At 50.1% G+C, this 15567-nt stretch overlaps 1 protein-coding gene across 1 annotated transcript in view; it reads right to left on the bottom strand.

The window, feature by feature from the left end:
• DNAH8 (dynein axonemal heavy chain 8) overlaps positions 1 to 15567 on the bottom strand; it is a 13985216-nt gene that overhangs the window by 7069791 nt on the left and 6899858 nt on the right. The gene's annotated exons all lie outside the window — the stretch shown is intronic.

The raw sequence follows: 15567 nt of genomic DNA on the forward strand, positions 1-15567 counted from the left end.
CTATCCTGTGTTCGTGACAGTGGTTCTTATACCACTTACTTAGTATATGGTTTGCGTGGCCCCTAGGGCCTAACTGTATTACTTACCTGTGTGACTTAATGTATGCTTAAATAAGACTGTGTTGTACTTACCTCGAATCTCATAAAAAGTGCTGAGGGTTTGACTAGAATAAATACATTCTATTTTTATATATATCTGTTGTGGTGTCCTTTCATTTGGTATTCAAGGGATTACATATGGTATAACAGCTGGCTTCACATGTCATTCAGAGTTTAGCCTAAGACTGCTCTTGTCCATGCTACCACTAGGATAGCTGATCTATAAGGTTGACTTTACAACCAATCACCATAAGGGTCGGTTGGACTGATACAAGGTGTACACTAGAATTAGTGACATGATATATCAGGCCAAATTCTCACAGCTCCTTTACCCCAAGGGAGATGCTGCTTGGTTGTTGAAGCACTGGACAGTCCTCCATGGGCTAAGGAGAATGTACAGCTTTTGGACAAGCTGGTTTGGTGCAATTGTTGAGGTGCAAGCAGAAGGCAGGGTTTGGTGCCAAATTCATGGCAAGTCGTCAGTTCTCGCAGTGACTGCTCTCTTCTTTCCTTCTTCAGTTCCCAGGTAGATGAATCTGAGTTCCTGGTGTCAGGAGGCCACCAAAATACTGAATTTTGGAGCTTTAAGGGGTGTGGAGGGTTGTATCCAATAGCCTACCTACTCCTGGGGTGACTACACCCCCTATATGACCACTTTCTCGGGAGAGTGGGCATAAACCTGACCCAGAGTTCCTAGTTTCACCAAAAACAAGATGGAAAACCCTTCTTAGAGTGTCCAATTCAGGTGGTCCATCTTAGGGGTGTACCTATAGTGCAACACACCTAATAAACACATTTTTCCGCCTGCTCTGGTGCCAAATGAGCCCCAGTGCATGGCGTGTCATTCTCTATATCTGAAGGAAGCCTGGCTAGCATATCAATGTGACAGAGGCTTACAGCCCCTGGCCTTGGTATGTCTATTCACTAACCATCCTGCTGGAGGTGGTGTAATCACTTTCTTCCGGTTCAGGCATTGTTCTGACCTCTGAGAGTGTTGGAGTCAGAAACTCATCTGTGGTGGCAGGTTGGACGAGTCCAGTTAGCCAGCATCCTAAAAGAATGGTATGTTTCAGGGGGTACATCTAGGGTGCCCTCTGGGTGCATGTCATAATAAATCCAACACTGACATCAGTCTGGATTTTATAAGACAAGGGGTTTGATACCAAACACCCTTATTTTCAGTGAAGTCATTATGTAGCTAGGTAACTCGTAATGACCAGTGCCCAAAACGTATACTTAGGATAGCTTCCTGATTACTTGCAAAGTCGTGCCTGTAGAACCATACATCACAGGGGCATATCTGCCCATGTAGGTATGTCCTCAAATATAATTTAATGCACCCTGCCTTGGGGCTCTAAGGCCTGTCATAGGGGTGGCTAAAATTTAGTATATGCAATGTGCATGGTCATGGCACACAAGGAGTGTGCCATGTAGTGTTTTAAAAATGTTTTGCACCATTTCAAACATTCTGCAGTGGCAGGCTGCATGCTGTTTTTGTGTAGGTGGCTTTGGGTGGCACAATACATGCTGTAGCCCATAGGGACCCTCATTAGTACACATGCCCCGGGTACCAGAGGTACCATTTACTAGGGACATACAGGGGTGCTAAAGTCCTTGCCAACTGAGTTACGATTAGACACTTAACTGTTTTAAAGGAAAGAGCACCTGTACTGAGGGTCTGTTTAGCAGGGATCCAGTACACTTACAGTCGAAAATTGTCAGTACTAGGGCAAAAAGTGGTGGTGACAATGTCAAAAAAGGGCCCTTTCCTACACTGCCCCATCCCAGGAGTGACGCATCTGTCACTACTGTGAGATCTGATTGGGAAAGGGAGAGTGATCTGGCTGTGACCCAATGAAGGTTCGTTAGCCACCACTGCAGATCTTTTGCAGTTCCCTCCAAGATCTAGACCAAATCGGAGAGATTTTCTTGATGCTGCCCCCACTGGAACTTCAGGTCCCACTGCAGAGCCCACATATGCCAGCAGGCATATGTCACAAACAGGATGCAGGAGGCCATGAGGCCAGGTAGCCTCAGAGTCAGTCTCACTAAAACCCAGGATAGAGGCTGAAACATCAGTATCAGCCTGAATATCCTTAACTTGCCGCTCAGGAGAAAAAGTTTGAAACTGCACTGTGCTCAGAACAGCTCTGATTAAAGGGAGCATCTGAGAGGGAGTGAGGTGTGACTTCAGCATGTTGATATTGAACCACAGCAAGCGCAGGAGGTTGACCGTAGTCTGGAGGTGGGAGACGAAAGCCAGGGGCAAGCCTGCCTTTAACACCCAGTTGTCGAGTTAGGGGAAGACTTGCACGCCTGATCTCCGCAGATGAGCTGCAAACACTGTCATCACCTTGGTAAACACCTGAGAGGCGTTAGTAAGGCCAAAAGAGAGCACAGTGAAGTGGAAATGCTTGTGGCCTACTGTAAACTGCAGATAGCGCCTGTAGGCATGCAGGATGGGGATACTAAAGTAGGTATCCTGCACGTCCAAAGCTACTATCCATTCTCCTGGGTCCAGGGAAGACAAGACCTGAGCCAACATGAGCATTTTTAATTTCTCACACAGATCTAGAATATGACAAAGGCCTTTGCCCTTTTTCAGGAACCAGAAAGCAGCAGCAATAGCAACCACAGCCTTCTCCTGGCACCGGAACCCTCTCTACAGCTCCCTTGACTGAGAGAGTCATGACTTCCTCTCAGAGAAGGGACAGATGATCCTCCATCAGCAGGTCGTGGAATGGTAACATAGAGGGAGGGGTTGTCATGAAGGAGAGGGAGTAGCCCCTTCAGACGATTTGCAAAAAACCTGTCCAATGTACTGGACTGTGTTTGGAGTAGGTGAAGGTGAATCTGTCCTCCAAATGGATATCCATGGTGGTGAAAGGTCAGATTTTTTTTTTTTTTTTTATTATTTTTTTTTTTTAAAGTTTTTTTTGAAATTAGACAAATCAAATAATACAGATTTTGCGGCTGTGCGATACACAAATGACCAATCAGTAGCAGCATTGTGACATTTCCGGTCCTGAAATAAACAATACCACATCATGAATGCAACCGACAACAAGACCCCATCTACCAATCCATCATCAACACCTGCCCGAACCTGAACCAGGGGGATCCCTGACCCGTGAGCTGTCTCCAGGGTACTAAAGACGTCCCCCTCCCCTGCCCTCATTTCTAACATGGGAAAACGCCACTCGGTGTACAGTACCCGACCCCAGGAGCTTAATATCCCCGCGTCGACACCCCAGCAGGACCCCTACATCTTCGTAATAGTGGGTTGGTACGACCTACCCCACTCCAGTGGGAGCTATTCCGGGATTCGGGGATGGCGGGGTCGAGCCAGGCAAGCCTGCAATGTATGTTTTATAAGGGCCCCAGATGTCCCTAGGACGCGCTATCGTTGGGAGGAGACTAGAGTAGAGCTCGCTATTCGTGCTGCAGAAAGCCATGGCTGTAAGCCATGTCTTGGACGTGGGAGCTGTCTTCCTCTCCCAGTGCTTTGCTATCTCCCGCTTGGCCAGAAGAAGCCCTAGAGAGGCCAGTTTACGGACATTCTTTGGGAAATTGACCGTATAACCCAACAGTGCGACCTCAGGAGTGGGAATGAGTGTAAGCCCTAGCATCTCTTCTAGGATCTTGTGAACCTGAGCCCAGAATGTCTGCAGTCTCGGACACGTCCAGGCCATGTGTGCAAAATCGGCATGTGGTGCAGCGCATTTCCAGCAGGCGTGCGGCCGCGCGGGATCAATGGCGTGGAGTCTAACCGGGGTCATATACCAACGGCGTAGGAATTTATAATGTAGGAGTTTGTGACGGCTATTCAATGACACTGTGTCGGTGACCTTGCAACATGCCGTCCATTGTTCGTCCGTGATAGGCCTACCAAGGTCTGTCCCCCACTCCTCCCGCGCACGATCATCCACACAGGGGACCCGCGCCGCGCACGCCCTGTACAGCTTGGAAACAATATGTGCCCCCGTATCGGCGTCAATCAGGATGGTGAGAGGTTCAAGGGAGGCCGGCTCGAGGGGGAATCCCTGAATCTCCGCCCGGGCGGCGCAATAGAGCCGGCGAAGAACGAACCGAATGTAGCGTCACTTAATCGCGCGTCCTCTGACGCCGAGAAAATGTGCCCACCCGGGTACAAGTCCCCGATCCTGGTGAGGTCAAATTTTGTCAACGTTCGTCGCACTAGTGCTTCATCCGTGCCAGGTAACAGCCCAGGGTTGGGTATCGGGAGGGAAGACGAATACAGCAGAGGCTGAGCCAAATAGCGCGAGAGCCTGTTCCATGCCCAGCTGGTGGTAGACACGGTTTGAATGTCCTTTGGGTCCCTGGGGACACCTTTGGGCAACACCGTCGACAGGCGACCCGGGAGGACAAAGTCCGCCTCTGGGCGAAGGAATGGGATCCGAGCATCAGGGTGATACCAGGCATAGGCATGTGCACACTGAGCGACTAGATAGTATAAATATAAATCCGGCACTCCAAGGCCGCCACGATCTTGTGGGAGTGTGAGGGTCGCCCAGCGGATCCGGGGGCGTTTCCCGCCCCAGACCAGCCTAATTATGAGGGACCGCAGTGTGGAGAAGAAGGCCCGGGTCAGAGGGATAGGGATGTTATTGAAAAGATACAAGAATTTGGGGAGCACTATCATTTTAAGAATAGCTATCCTGGCGGACATAGAGAGCGGGAGCCGCAACCACCCATCCACCTGAGTCTCCAGCCGCGCAATCGCGCGGCCATAGTTGAGGCGGATGATTTCGTCCGTGTTCAAATGTATTTGTATGCCCAAGTATCGCACCGAGTCTGAGCACCACTCAAGAGGGAACTCACATTGCCATGGGGAGGTGCCGATAGTCAGTGGGAAGATGATGGACTTATGCCAGTTTATGCCCAGGCCCGAATGGCTACCGAAACGAAGGATCTCATGTATCAAGGGGGCCAGGTTGGCCTGCGGCTCCCTGACATACAGGATTGTGTCATCGGCATAAAGAGAGGCTAGCAATGGGCCCGTCCGAAACTGGAGACCCCTGTGGAGGTGCCGCTCTTGGAAATGCCGAATCAGGGGGTCCATAGCCAAAATGAACAGGAGCGGTGAAAGCGGGCAACCCTGCCGCGTACCGCGCGTGAGTGAGAATGGGCGAGATAGCGTGCCGTTGAGACGCAAACGGGCCGTAGGGCGACTATAAAGGAGTCTGACGGTCGCCAGGAAGTTTATGGGCATGCCCATGCGCTCCATGACGGAAAGAAAGAAAGGCCACTCCAAAGAATCGAACGCTTTTTCGGTGTCTAGGAGGATCGCTGCAGCCGGAGTGGTCGGGTTAATTCTGTGCAGGACCGTGAAGAGCGTTCGCAAATTAAGCGACGTAGAGCGGCGGGGGACAAAGCCGGACTGTGCGGGCGATATAATGAATTCCATCAGCTGGGAAAGCCTGTTGGCCACTATTTTGGCCAAGATCTTATAGTCAGTGTTTAAGAGGGAGAGGGGCCTGTACGACCCACACAATGTAGGGTCCTTATTCGGCTTCGGGAGCAGCACAATGACCGCCTCACTAAGAGTTGACGGGAGGGAGCCACGTTCCAAGGCCTCCGCATACACCTCTATTAGCTTGGGCACCAGCAGATCCGAAAAGGCCCTGTAGAAGTCAGCGGAGAAGCCATCAAGGCCCGGGGCAGAAGAGCCCCGGAGCACTTTGATCGCCCCCCGCACCTCCGCAACCGTTATAGGTTCCGCCATGAACTCCTGCATGCCCTTATCCAGGAACACAAGAGCGATTTCCGATAAATAGGCCGCACGCGCGGCCGCGGAGTCACCCAACTTGGTGGTGTATAGATCTGTGTAGTAGGCCAGGAACTCGTCCCGGATCTCAGCGGGCGTTGTGCGGAGCTCCCCGTCCGTGCCCCGCACCTCGGCGATCAGGGACTTGCTGTATGGTGGTCGCAAGGCCTGCGCTAGCGTGCGCCCTGGTCTGTCCCCCTCTCCATACCTACGCGCAACCTGGTATTTCCCCAGATACAGGATCTCCCTGTCCGCGGCTTCCCGGAAGTCAGATAACAGTCGTAAGCGCCTGGTAAATACCTCGTCCGCGGGTGCCTGCTGCGCCTCAGTGTCTAGCGCGTCTAGCTGTGTCTCCAGTTGTGTTATTGTGGCGCGCAATACTTTCAGGACCCCCGCGTGCTTGGCAATGCAGACCCCTCTGATGTATGCCTTGAACCCATCCCAGAGCACTGCCCACGAGTCCACCGAGCCAGTATTTATGGTGAAGTAGTCCTCTATCGCCTCGGAAACCTCGTGCACAAAAAGGTCATCCAGCAGCGCCCTCCCAGGGAAGCGCCACTGCCGCTCAAACCCCTCAGGTCGAGGAACGTCTAAGCCAAGCAGGACTGGAGAGTGGTCCGAGTACGTTCTCGGGAACGTCCTCAACGCGCGGAACCAAGGGGACAGGCCCGGGGAGAGGAGCCAGTAGTCAATTCTGGTCCAAGTGTTGTGCTGCCCTGAAAAGTGTGTGTAGTCAGTAGTGTTTGGGTGTCGCCTGCGCCATATATCCGTCAACAAGAATCGACGGCAAAGGTCCTGGAATGCGCGCCTTGCCCTAGGCTTAGAGTCTGTGGCCCCAGAGGTGCTATCCAGCCCCACATCCAGCAACATGTTCAGGTCGCCGCCCAGCAAAACGCCAGCCGGTGCCAGGGTTACCAGTTGGGCCGCAAGCGCACTGAAAAAATCCGGGAAATCAGTGTTGGGGGCATACACACAGACAAGAGTAACAACATGGCCCATCAAGACCCCCTGTACAATACAGTAGCGCCCCTCCCTGTCCCCTAGAAACGTCTGGCATTGAAACGGGACCCTCTTATGGATCAGCACCGCAGTGCCTCTGGCGTAATTACTATAATTAGCGAAGTATCGGTGAGCGCCCCAGGAAGCCGCAAAGCGAGAGGGCATGGGGCCATGCAGATGAGTCTCTTGGAGAAAAGCAATGTCCACCTGATGCCGATTTAAGTAATGCAGTACTTGTTTGCATTTACTCCGGTTGTTCAGGCCCCGGACATTCCAAGTCATTAACGATAGATTGAGAGGAGCTTCATTCAAACCTATGTGGGCCATTGATGCCAGTCAGCAAGTGATGGGAGCAGCAAAATCGGAATGTCACTGTGTATCAATAAAGTTCGTTCACACATAGCCGTAGTAGTAGAATCAAAATTGCTTACCCCAACCCGCCTCCCCCCGCCCAGCCAAACCACGCAAACGTGAGGCAATCCCAATTCTGGAAAAAAAGAAGAACATAGCTCTAGGCAGGAATACCCAGTGTAACCAAACAACAAAAAGTAGAGCATCGTAACAGAAAACGATCCCAGCGGTTTCAACCAAAGGGGGGTGACAACGATCCGCAATCAACCCAGCGCTGCAGCACCTATATACTCCAAATGTTAATACGTCCTCAAATAACCAAAGTCAAAACAGTGCAAAGTTCAGTAACGGGCGCAGTCTCAGCCGACACCGGAGGATGAGAACAGGTCCTGGCTGCCCGCAGACCCACTACCAGGGGGAGACCGTCCACCCTCATCTCCCCCCGGCGGGCCCCTGCGCGGCTTGTAGGTACGGCAAAACTCCTGCACCGCAGCGGGATTGTCAAATAGCCGAGCTCGGCCATCAACCTCGACCCGGAGCCGGGCCGGATAGAGCATGCCATATTTAAGGCCCAGGTTCCGGAGCGCCGCCTTCACCCCCGCATACTTACGCCTGGCCTCCTGGACCATGGCAGTGAAGTCTGGGTAGAATGAGAGTCTTGCACCTTGCCAAGTAATCTCGCCCTTCTCTCTGGCAAGCCGCAAGGCCGTGTCACGGTCTCGGAAGTTCATAATGCGGGCAATCAGGGGGCGAGGCGGGAGCCCCGGGTTAGGCCTCGGCCCCAGGGAGCGGTGGGCACGCTCCACCACGAAGCCAGGAGTGAAGGAGTCTCTCCCAAAGATATCAGCCAACAGTTGTTCCACGAAAACATCCAGCCGGCCCGTGGCCGTGGACTCCGGAACCCCAATAATCCGTACATTGTTTCGCCGACTGCGCGATTCCAAATCTTCGTTTTTGCTGGCCACTTCCTTCAGTATGCGCTCCAATCTGTCCACCCTTTTGATCTCCTGTACCGATTTATCCTCCACTGCCGCGATCCGGGCCTCAGCCTCTCCCAAACGCTTGTCATGGGCCTGGATTTTGGCCCCCATAGTTTCCAGCGTCTTATTGAGGGCGTCAAAGCGACCATCCAGGGCCCTGAAGCCGGCACGCATCTCCTGTAGCCAGTCCGGGGCCGGAGCCCGGGTCGTCGAGCCGCCGGTCGCCCCACCAGCCGGGTCCGGCATGTCAGGGGGGTTATCCGTGGGCTGCTCAGACAGTTTCTCGAATTGCAGCGGTTTCTGTTTGGGGTCCTTGCGACCCATTCTCACAACAGCCAGACGTGTGGAGCGCAAGGGAGGCGATGGTGCGATGGAGCGTCCGGCTAATCCTTAGCCAATCTGGTCAGGAGCACTGATGATGGTGGGCCCACCGGGCACCGGACAGATCACGTCCTCACTGCGCAGCAGGCAAGAGCCACGACTCCGTGTAGCCAGCAGGGCGCCAATGGAACATCAAGTGCGCCATCGCGATGTGTTCAGCAGCCACGATTCGGCGCCGCCGGGAGGGGCAAGGGAGGAACGCAACAACCAGCCGCGGAGCACATGGCAAAACCCGAGAGGGCCCAAGTGACGAGGCAGAGACAACCCGGGCGTCGGGCCCAGCGCAGGGCCCCAACCGCCCCCCCCCACCGCCAGCAGGCCGTCCCGCCACCCCTCCCAGGCTCCCCGACCGGATTAGTCCGGGGACCCAGGGAGGAGACAACGAGCGAGGCCGCGGCCGGAGCACAGGGCCAGAGCCGTGCGCCCGGTCGCCCCCCGGTCCGCAACGGCGTAGGGAGAAGGAAGCGGGCCCCCGCCAGCCAGCACCCCGGTGCTCAATGCCCCCCCCTCCGAGCCCCCCGGTTACCTGTCTCTCAGCCGGCCGCCCTCCTCGCACTCGAGTCCCCCGCTCCCGGATCAGCCCGCCATCTTGGGCCTCAGGATGGTGTGCTCATCTCCGGGCGCCCCCGTGGCCCGGGAGGTCCGCTCTGCATCCCAGCGCACTCCGGGGTCTTAGTAGGGTCAGCGGCAGCGTCTGGCGTCCCGCGCCCGCATCAGAAGGGCGAGGAAAGCAGGGTTTGCGCCGGGTCGATGGCGGAGCTTCAACGCCGTGCGGCCATCTTAGCCCGCGGCTTGGCCACGCCCTGTGAAAGGTCAGATTAAGGGGGTTTGGAAGCTGCAGCTACTGGGGGATGGTTGACAGACCAGACCACTGGCTACCCGATCCACAAGGTCTGTTTGTATTGCGCCCTTGGTCAAGCAGAGGCTGGGAAGTATCCACAGCTTGGTGGCTGGGAAGGAATTGGAGGGATTGGAAATAGGGGTGGGCGGAATTTGCGAAATTAACTTTCGCAAATTATCGCGAAAATGTTTAAAATTATCGCAAACAAGCGGAAATATCGCGAAGATGCGGAAGTTTTTTTCCCGCATGTTCGCGAGATTTTCTGCATGGTTGCGGGTCGCCAACTTACCCATGTGGTTGCTTGCGGGCGCGGCCATCTTCTTTTGAGTTGTCTCGCGGTGCATGATCGCGAGAAGAAAGACGTGATCGCGCGACGCATGACGTCGCTGCGGGCGCGAACTGTCGCGAGACAGCGCAAATGGCTAAAAACAATACAGCATCTCATGGAGAACGCGACCGGATCAAGAAAACTTGTCGGCGAACGCAGGGATTCAGGTAAGGCGATCGCGCACGAGCCAGAATGTATTATTTTACAGCGCGAGCAAGAAACAAATTATCGCCAAGCTGCGGAAACCGGAAATTTTGACATTTTCGCGCTCTCCGCGGAACGCGAAAATGTCAAATTATCGCAATTTCCGCGAACGGAACGAAATTTTCGCCCAGGCCTAATTGGAAACCCCTTCCGTAGCCACACAAGGAGTGAAAGTCAGATTTGGGGTGATGTGGAGCCATAGAAATGCTCAAGGACTTGGTTGTAGCCCAACTGTCCTTAAAGTGCTCCTGCGCTGATTCCCCCTTGTCTCTGAAGAGACGAGTGCCATCGAAGAGCTTGTCCATAAGGGATGCCTGGACATTCCCCGAAAAGCCAGTCGTCCTCAACCAGGCGTAGTGCCTCAGGGCCACCGTTGATTTAACCACTCTGACCAGTGAGCCGGTCATGTTAAATCCACAGCGGATATTGAACTTTGCTGAGTCTCTCCCATCGTCAAAAGCCTCAGAGTGTAAAGCCGTGGCCTCTACAAGACCTGTGTGCTACCATGTCCCTCAGAGTGTGGGAATAATGTCTCAAAAGGCATGTGGTGTTCACAGACTGCAATGCTGGGCTGGCAGAACAAAACATCTTCTTCTCTAAAGAGTCCATCCTCTTGGATTCCATATCCGGGGGAGCGTTAGGGAATGCGCCATGGGATATTGAGGCTTGGACCACCAAGCTATCCTGGGTAGGGTGTTGTGTGAGGAAGTTTGGGTTCCCTGGTTGCAGCACCTTTGTCAAGATGTTAGTCTTGAATGCCATTGAGGGCAACTTAACGTTAAGGAACTCAGCCACTCTCTACACCACCATTGCGTACAAGGTTTCCTCCTCTGTAGCCACGGAAGGGGGAGGAAGCATACCAGCATCTGGAGAGGTATCAGTCCACAGTCCACTGGCTCAACCCAGTTCCTTATACCAGTCCATGGCAAGGCCTTCCTTCTATAGCTGGTGTTCTCCAGGGTACTCCTTATCGGAGTCGGGGATCATTATAGGGATGGCACTGCCTGTGACTATGGCACTGACAGAAGCCTTTCCTCTTAGATTGGAGCCTAAATCCTGCTCCAGCCAGCTCGCAATGGTCCCTATAGCAGCAGCATCTGGAGCATTGGCCTTAAGACCGGCGTCTGGGAAGGTCAAGTTGGTTCGACCAGTGCCGGTCTGGATCCAGGAATGGATGCATGGGGTCCACTGGAGCTGGGGCCCGAGCTGCCGGTGCTGAACCAGATGGGGTCCCCTCCCACCCCACAGGGCCCAAAGGCATGCCGGAGGGTCGGGCCACCCAAATATGATGCACCTGGCCTCAAAGAACTCTTGAAGTTGGACAGGGTCACTTGGCTCCTAGAAAATCGGGTAGGGACAGAGTCAGACCTTGAAAGTCAACACTACCTTGTCTCATTGGCTGACGGACAAGGAAAAGGTGAAGACATCTTCGGCTTCTTCTTATTATTCCTTGACTTACCTGAGTGTTTCCAAGGACTTGGAATGGGTGACGACCTCGGACTCCTCAAGCGCTCCCAGGACCTTCCTCCCGACTGGGTTCTCAATTTACTTGGAGTCACCTGCTTTGTTGTCATAAGCTTTAGGGACAGCTCCCTCAAGCCTTTAGGTTCAGAAAGTTGGTGTTCAGAGCACAACTTTGGGTTGTGGTCGCACTTCAAACCCCACAGGCAGACAAGTGCAGATCCGTCGCCGACATCGTCCGATGACAGGCTCCACAGGGCTAGAATCCTGTCTTCCTCAATGACATCTTCAGAAAACGTGAATAAAATCCAGTCAAACAGTGATTCGTTAGTTGGTCATCTCCATATCAGCGCTGGCTGGCGCGGGTAGAAAAGAGCAGACATCAGCTTGCCTAGGTAGTGCCTATACAGGTACCACAATGTCCCTCCTGGTGTTGATGACGCTGACGACGCACACAGGTACTGCTCACAAAAAATCTTCTGGATCCAGTCTAATGCCTGGGTGATTCAAATGTAAGGAATCTGTGACCAGAAAGCTCTATCAGATCATTATTATCAGTGAGTATTGAGCTAGGAAATACCTCACAATACAGGGCCTGATTCACAAACTACCTCCACATTTGAGGCCGGGTCCTCGCAGTCTTGGGGAAGTCTCCACGCTCAGGGCGTAATCTCCACAATGAGAATTCTCATTGTTGAAAAACCGTCCTGATTGTGGAGTCCCCCACGACACCAAGCTCTCCACCATGAGTGCAGAGGCCCTTTGTGAGTCAGGTCTTAAAGGTCTTATTTGGAAGTTTAATGACCATACATGTGCTGATGATTTTGTTTACCACAGATACCTCTGACCATCAAGAATATAAATCAAGGCTAACACATATACACACTGTCCTGCATCCTGCAGTGGTCCTGCTGTGTCCATAGCACTTTAATTCCAAGGTGCCTGCAGTAGTTTTCTGCTCACCAATGATAGTGCCCTGTTTTGTGAATTGTGTTGCTCTAATTGCATTCTAAACAATCTTTTAATTTTCTTTCTACATTCCAATCTAATCCAGGCCACTAAATACCCATACAAATCTTATCTCTTGCATTCTGCAAATTCTTGTATTAGCCTACTTGTGACAAATTGATCAGTCTTTCTCTGAGTGATACAGGAGATACTAATGTTGTACCTCTACTTAATACTCCCCTATACTTAGATAATTTATTCCTTACACCCCAAAGCTAACTGTAATCTGGATAACAACACTTCTAGGGCCTGATTCCCAAAGGAAAACTTATACCAATAGACTAAGTTTAGACCTGAAGTCCAAGTTTAGACTTAAAGTCAAACTTTACTACTAGTAAAGTTAGACTTTTGGTCTAAGTTTAGATCAAAAGTCTAACTTGGGCCAAAAGTCTAACTTTATAACTACTAAAGTAATTACATTTTCGGTCTAAGTTTATACCAAAAGTCTAACTTTAGTAGTAGTGAAGTTAGACTTTAGGTCTAAACTTAGACTTCAGGTCTAAATTTAGACTTTTGGTCTAAGTTTACCTTTGTGAATCAGGCCCAATGTTTCTCCGACTGTTTTTTTAACTTCTCACATACTTCTTGTAATGTCATGCCAGCTAATATAGCATTTTCCCACTACTGTTCATTAATGGTTCCATGACTTATGGGGCACCCGATACAGTCATTTTCACCAGAATCATCTTCCACTCTATCACCTGCTTCATCTCCTGTTCTATGCTGGTTCTTTATCCCAAACATCACAATCAAAAATCTACAATGGCATTTGATTTCCCTGGTATGTACTCTGTCTTAATATTATATTCCTGTAATGTTATGACCTGTCTGTATATAGTTGCAGATACACTGTCAATATGTTTAATCTCATATACTTCCTTTAGCAGATTAAGATCCATTTTCACTATGAATTGTTTCCCTGACAAACAATTCTTACATTTCTTTAATGCTTAATAAATGGGCAATTCTACTCTTTCCAAAACAGAATACCACTTTTTAACATCTGTTCATCCTCTTAAAATTAACACAATTGCTATTTCTGTGTTTTCTATGCTTCGTAACAAAGCAGCTCCTAAGCTTTGATTTTGAGTCAGTAATTACAACATTCTTTGCATCCATATCTTAACTCAGTAAGCACTCGACTTTAATTAGCTCTTCATTTACATTACTAAATACCTGTTCATGTAACTCTTTCCATCTAAACTTGTTGTGTAATCTGAGACTTTAGCTCATCTCTATAAGGTTTGTTTTCACACCTTCGGGTGAATAGAGTGAACTTAGTTCAATGCACCAAAACATGATGTGAAAGACAGGTTATGGTATCCCCGCAGAACCCGATCCTATACATCGTTGAAGTGGCGCAAATACTTTCTGGTTACTAAGATCCTATTAACATGCCGTGGTGATTGGAAATAAACTATTTGTGTTCCATCAAATATCACACACACAAAAGGCACTAAGAAAAAGAGACTTTAACTAAAAGCGGTGGGTTTATTTTAACAGTCTCAACCTGTTCATTAGGCACATTTACAATAGCCACACAAAATATCATAATAACAAGACAAGTAAATGTTGCAAATAGCGAGAATAAAATTCACAATTTCTACCATAGAAGAAATGTCATCTAAAAGCCTAACACCCTAGAAATCTACTTCCATGTGCTACACTAAGAGAGCATGGAGTAGCATAACTAGCATCTAGAGTTTCTTAGGAAGAATCAGCGCATTGCTTGCCTGTTTAAAGCAAAGCGCTGTAGTTGTCAAAAATGGGGAGACCTTGTTCCCTGCAAAAAGCAAACGCACATTGTATCAGGTACACTTCTTCCGGACCTGGGCTTGATATCAGCTTTCAGTAGAAAGTGTAATGCAGCAGCATCTCTGGCAGTCAAGATTGTCTCTGGAACTATCTTGCGCGATAATCAGGGGTGAAGTACCTCTCCTGAAAAATGGTCTATTGTCTAGCCTTTTATACCATATCTTATCTAAGATGGGAATTTCCGACAATACTTTAGGAATGCCTGGCACAAACAACGTGAATCAAGATGCTAGTCTTAGACACATTCTTATAAACAAATAAGGTAAAAATACGGCAGTTCAGACTACACTGTTTTGGCTATTTTACTCATATGAACTTAAAATAAAAAAAAGAAAGTCATTTATTCCAGACTGATGTTGCATCAAGTGTCTTAACAATGTCATCGTTTGAGGGACTTGACGCTTTCACTGGTTCTTGGTAATATAAGGACAGATGACACCTACATCAAATAGAGAAAATGAAGTCTCTTCCTGCTATATTCCTACAAAGGAAATGAAATCCTCTATACACTCAGGAGCAGACATTCTCTCTATGATGTCTATCAATTCTTCTTCAAGATTTATCCCCCTCTTTGGTCAACCTCTGAACTAAAAAAATCAAAGTCTACCCTGCTGAACTTCCCTGTTAAACGTTTGGAGTTCACCCCTTACTTTTAATTATTTCTAGCACCAATCTTAATCTCCTTTTATGGCTATCTTCATCCTTCTCTAATATTAAGATATCACCTTGATAGGTCTTCATTTTCTTTATTCCTTCTAAAACTGTATGCCTGGCTCTCCAAAATACAGAGGCTGCAGATAATAGGCCCAAGAGCATTCTCCTGAAAATAAACTTTCCTTTCACTATAATAAAAGATCAAGGGCCTCATTTATGAAAACTGCTGCATCGCTGCGTGAAAACACCAATGCAACAGTTTTCACTGCGCCCTCCTTGCGACAGGATAGATGCATTGTATTTAATGTACGGCGCTCCATGTCACAAGGAGTTACAGATACGTCAGTATTTCTAGTGTATCTGTAGGAGCAAAAGTGGTGCATTGCTGGGGTGTGTCTGAAAACAGACGCAACTCCAGCAATGTGTCCTTTCACATGGGGCTTGGACCTGCATCAGTGTTACACCTGCTGTAAGGCAGGGGTAAGATATTGAGGCAGTGGCATCCTAGAAGTGGCGCAATAATATCTTATAGACTCAATGAGCAATGCCTACGAGGCTTTTTGCGGGGTAACGCCCACCCTGCATACATTATACCTGACGCAGGTATAATGTGGCGCAGGGGTTTACAAAGTGATTCATCTAACTAGATGTGTCACTTT

The sequence above is a fragment of the Triturus cristatus genome, chromosome 6, assembly GCF_964204655.1.
Source record: "Triturus cristatus chromosome 6, aTriCri1.1, whole genome shotgun sequence".
Classification (NCBI taxonomy): domain Eukaryota; kingdom Metazoa; phylum Chordata; class Amphibia; order Caudata; family Salamandridae; genus Triturus; species Triturus cristatus.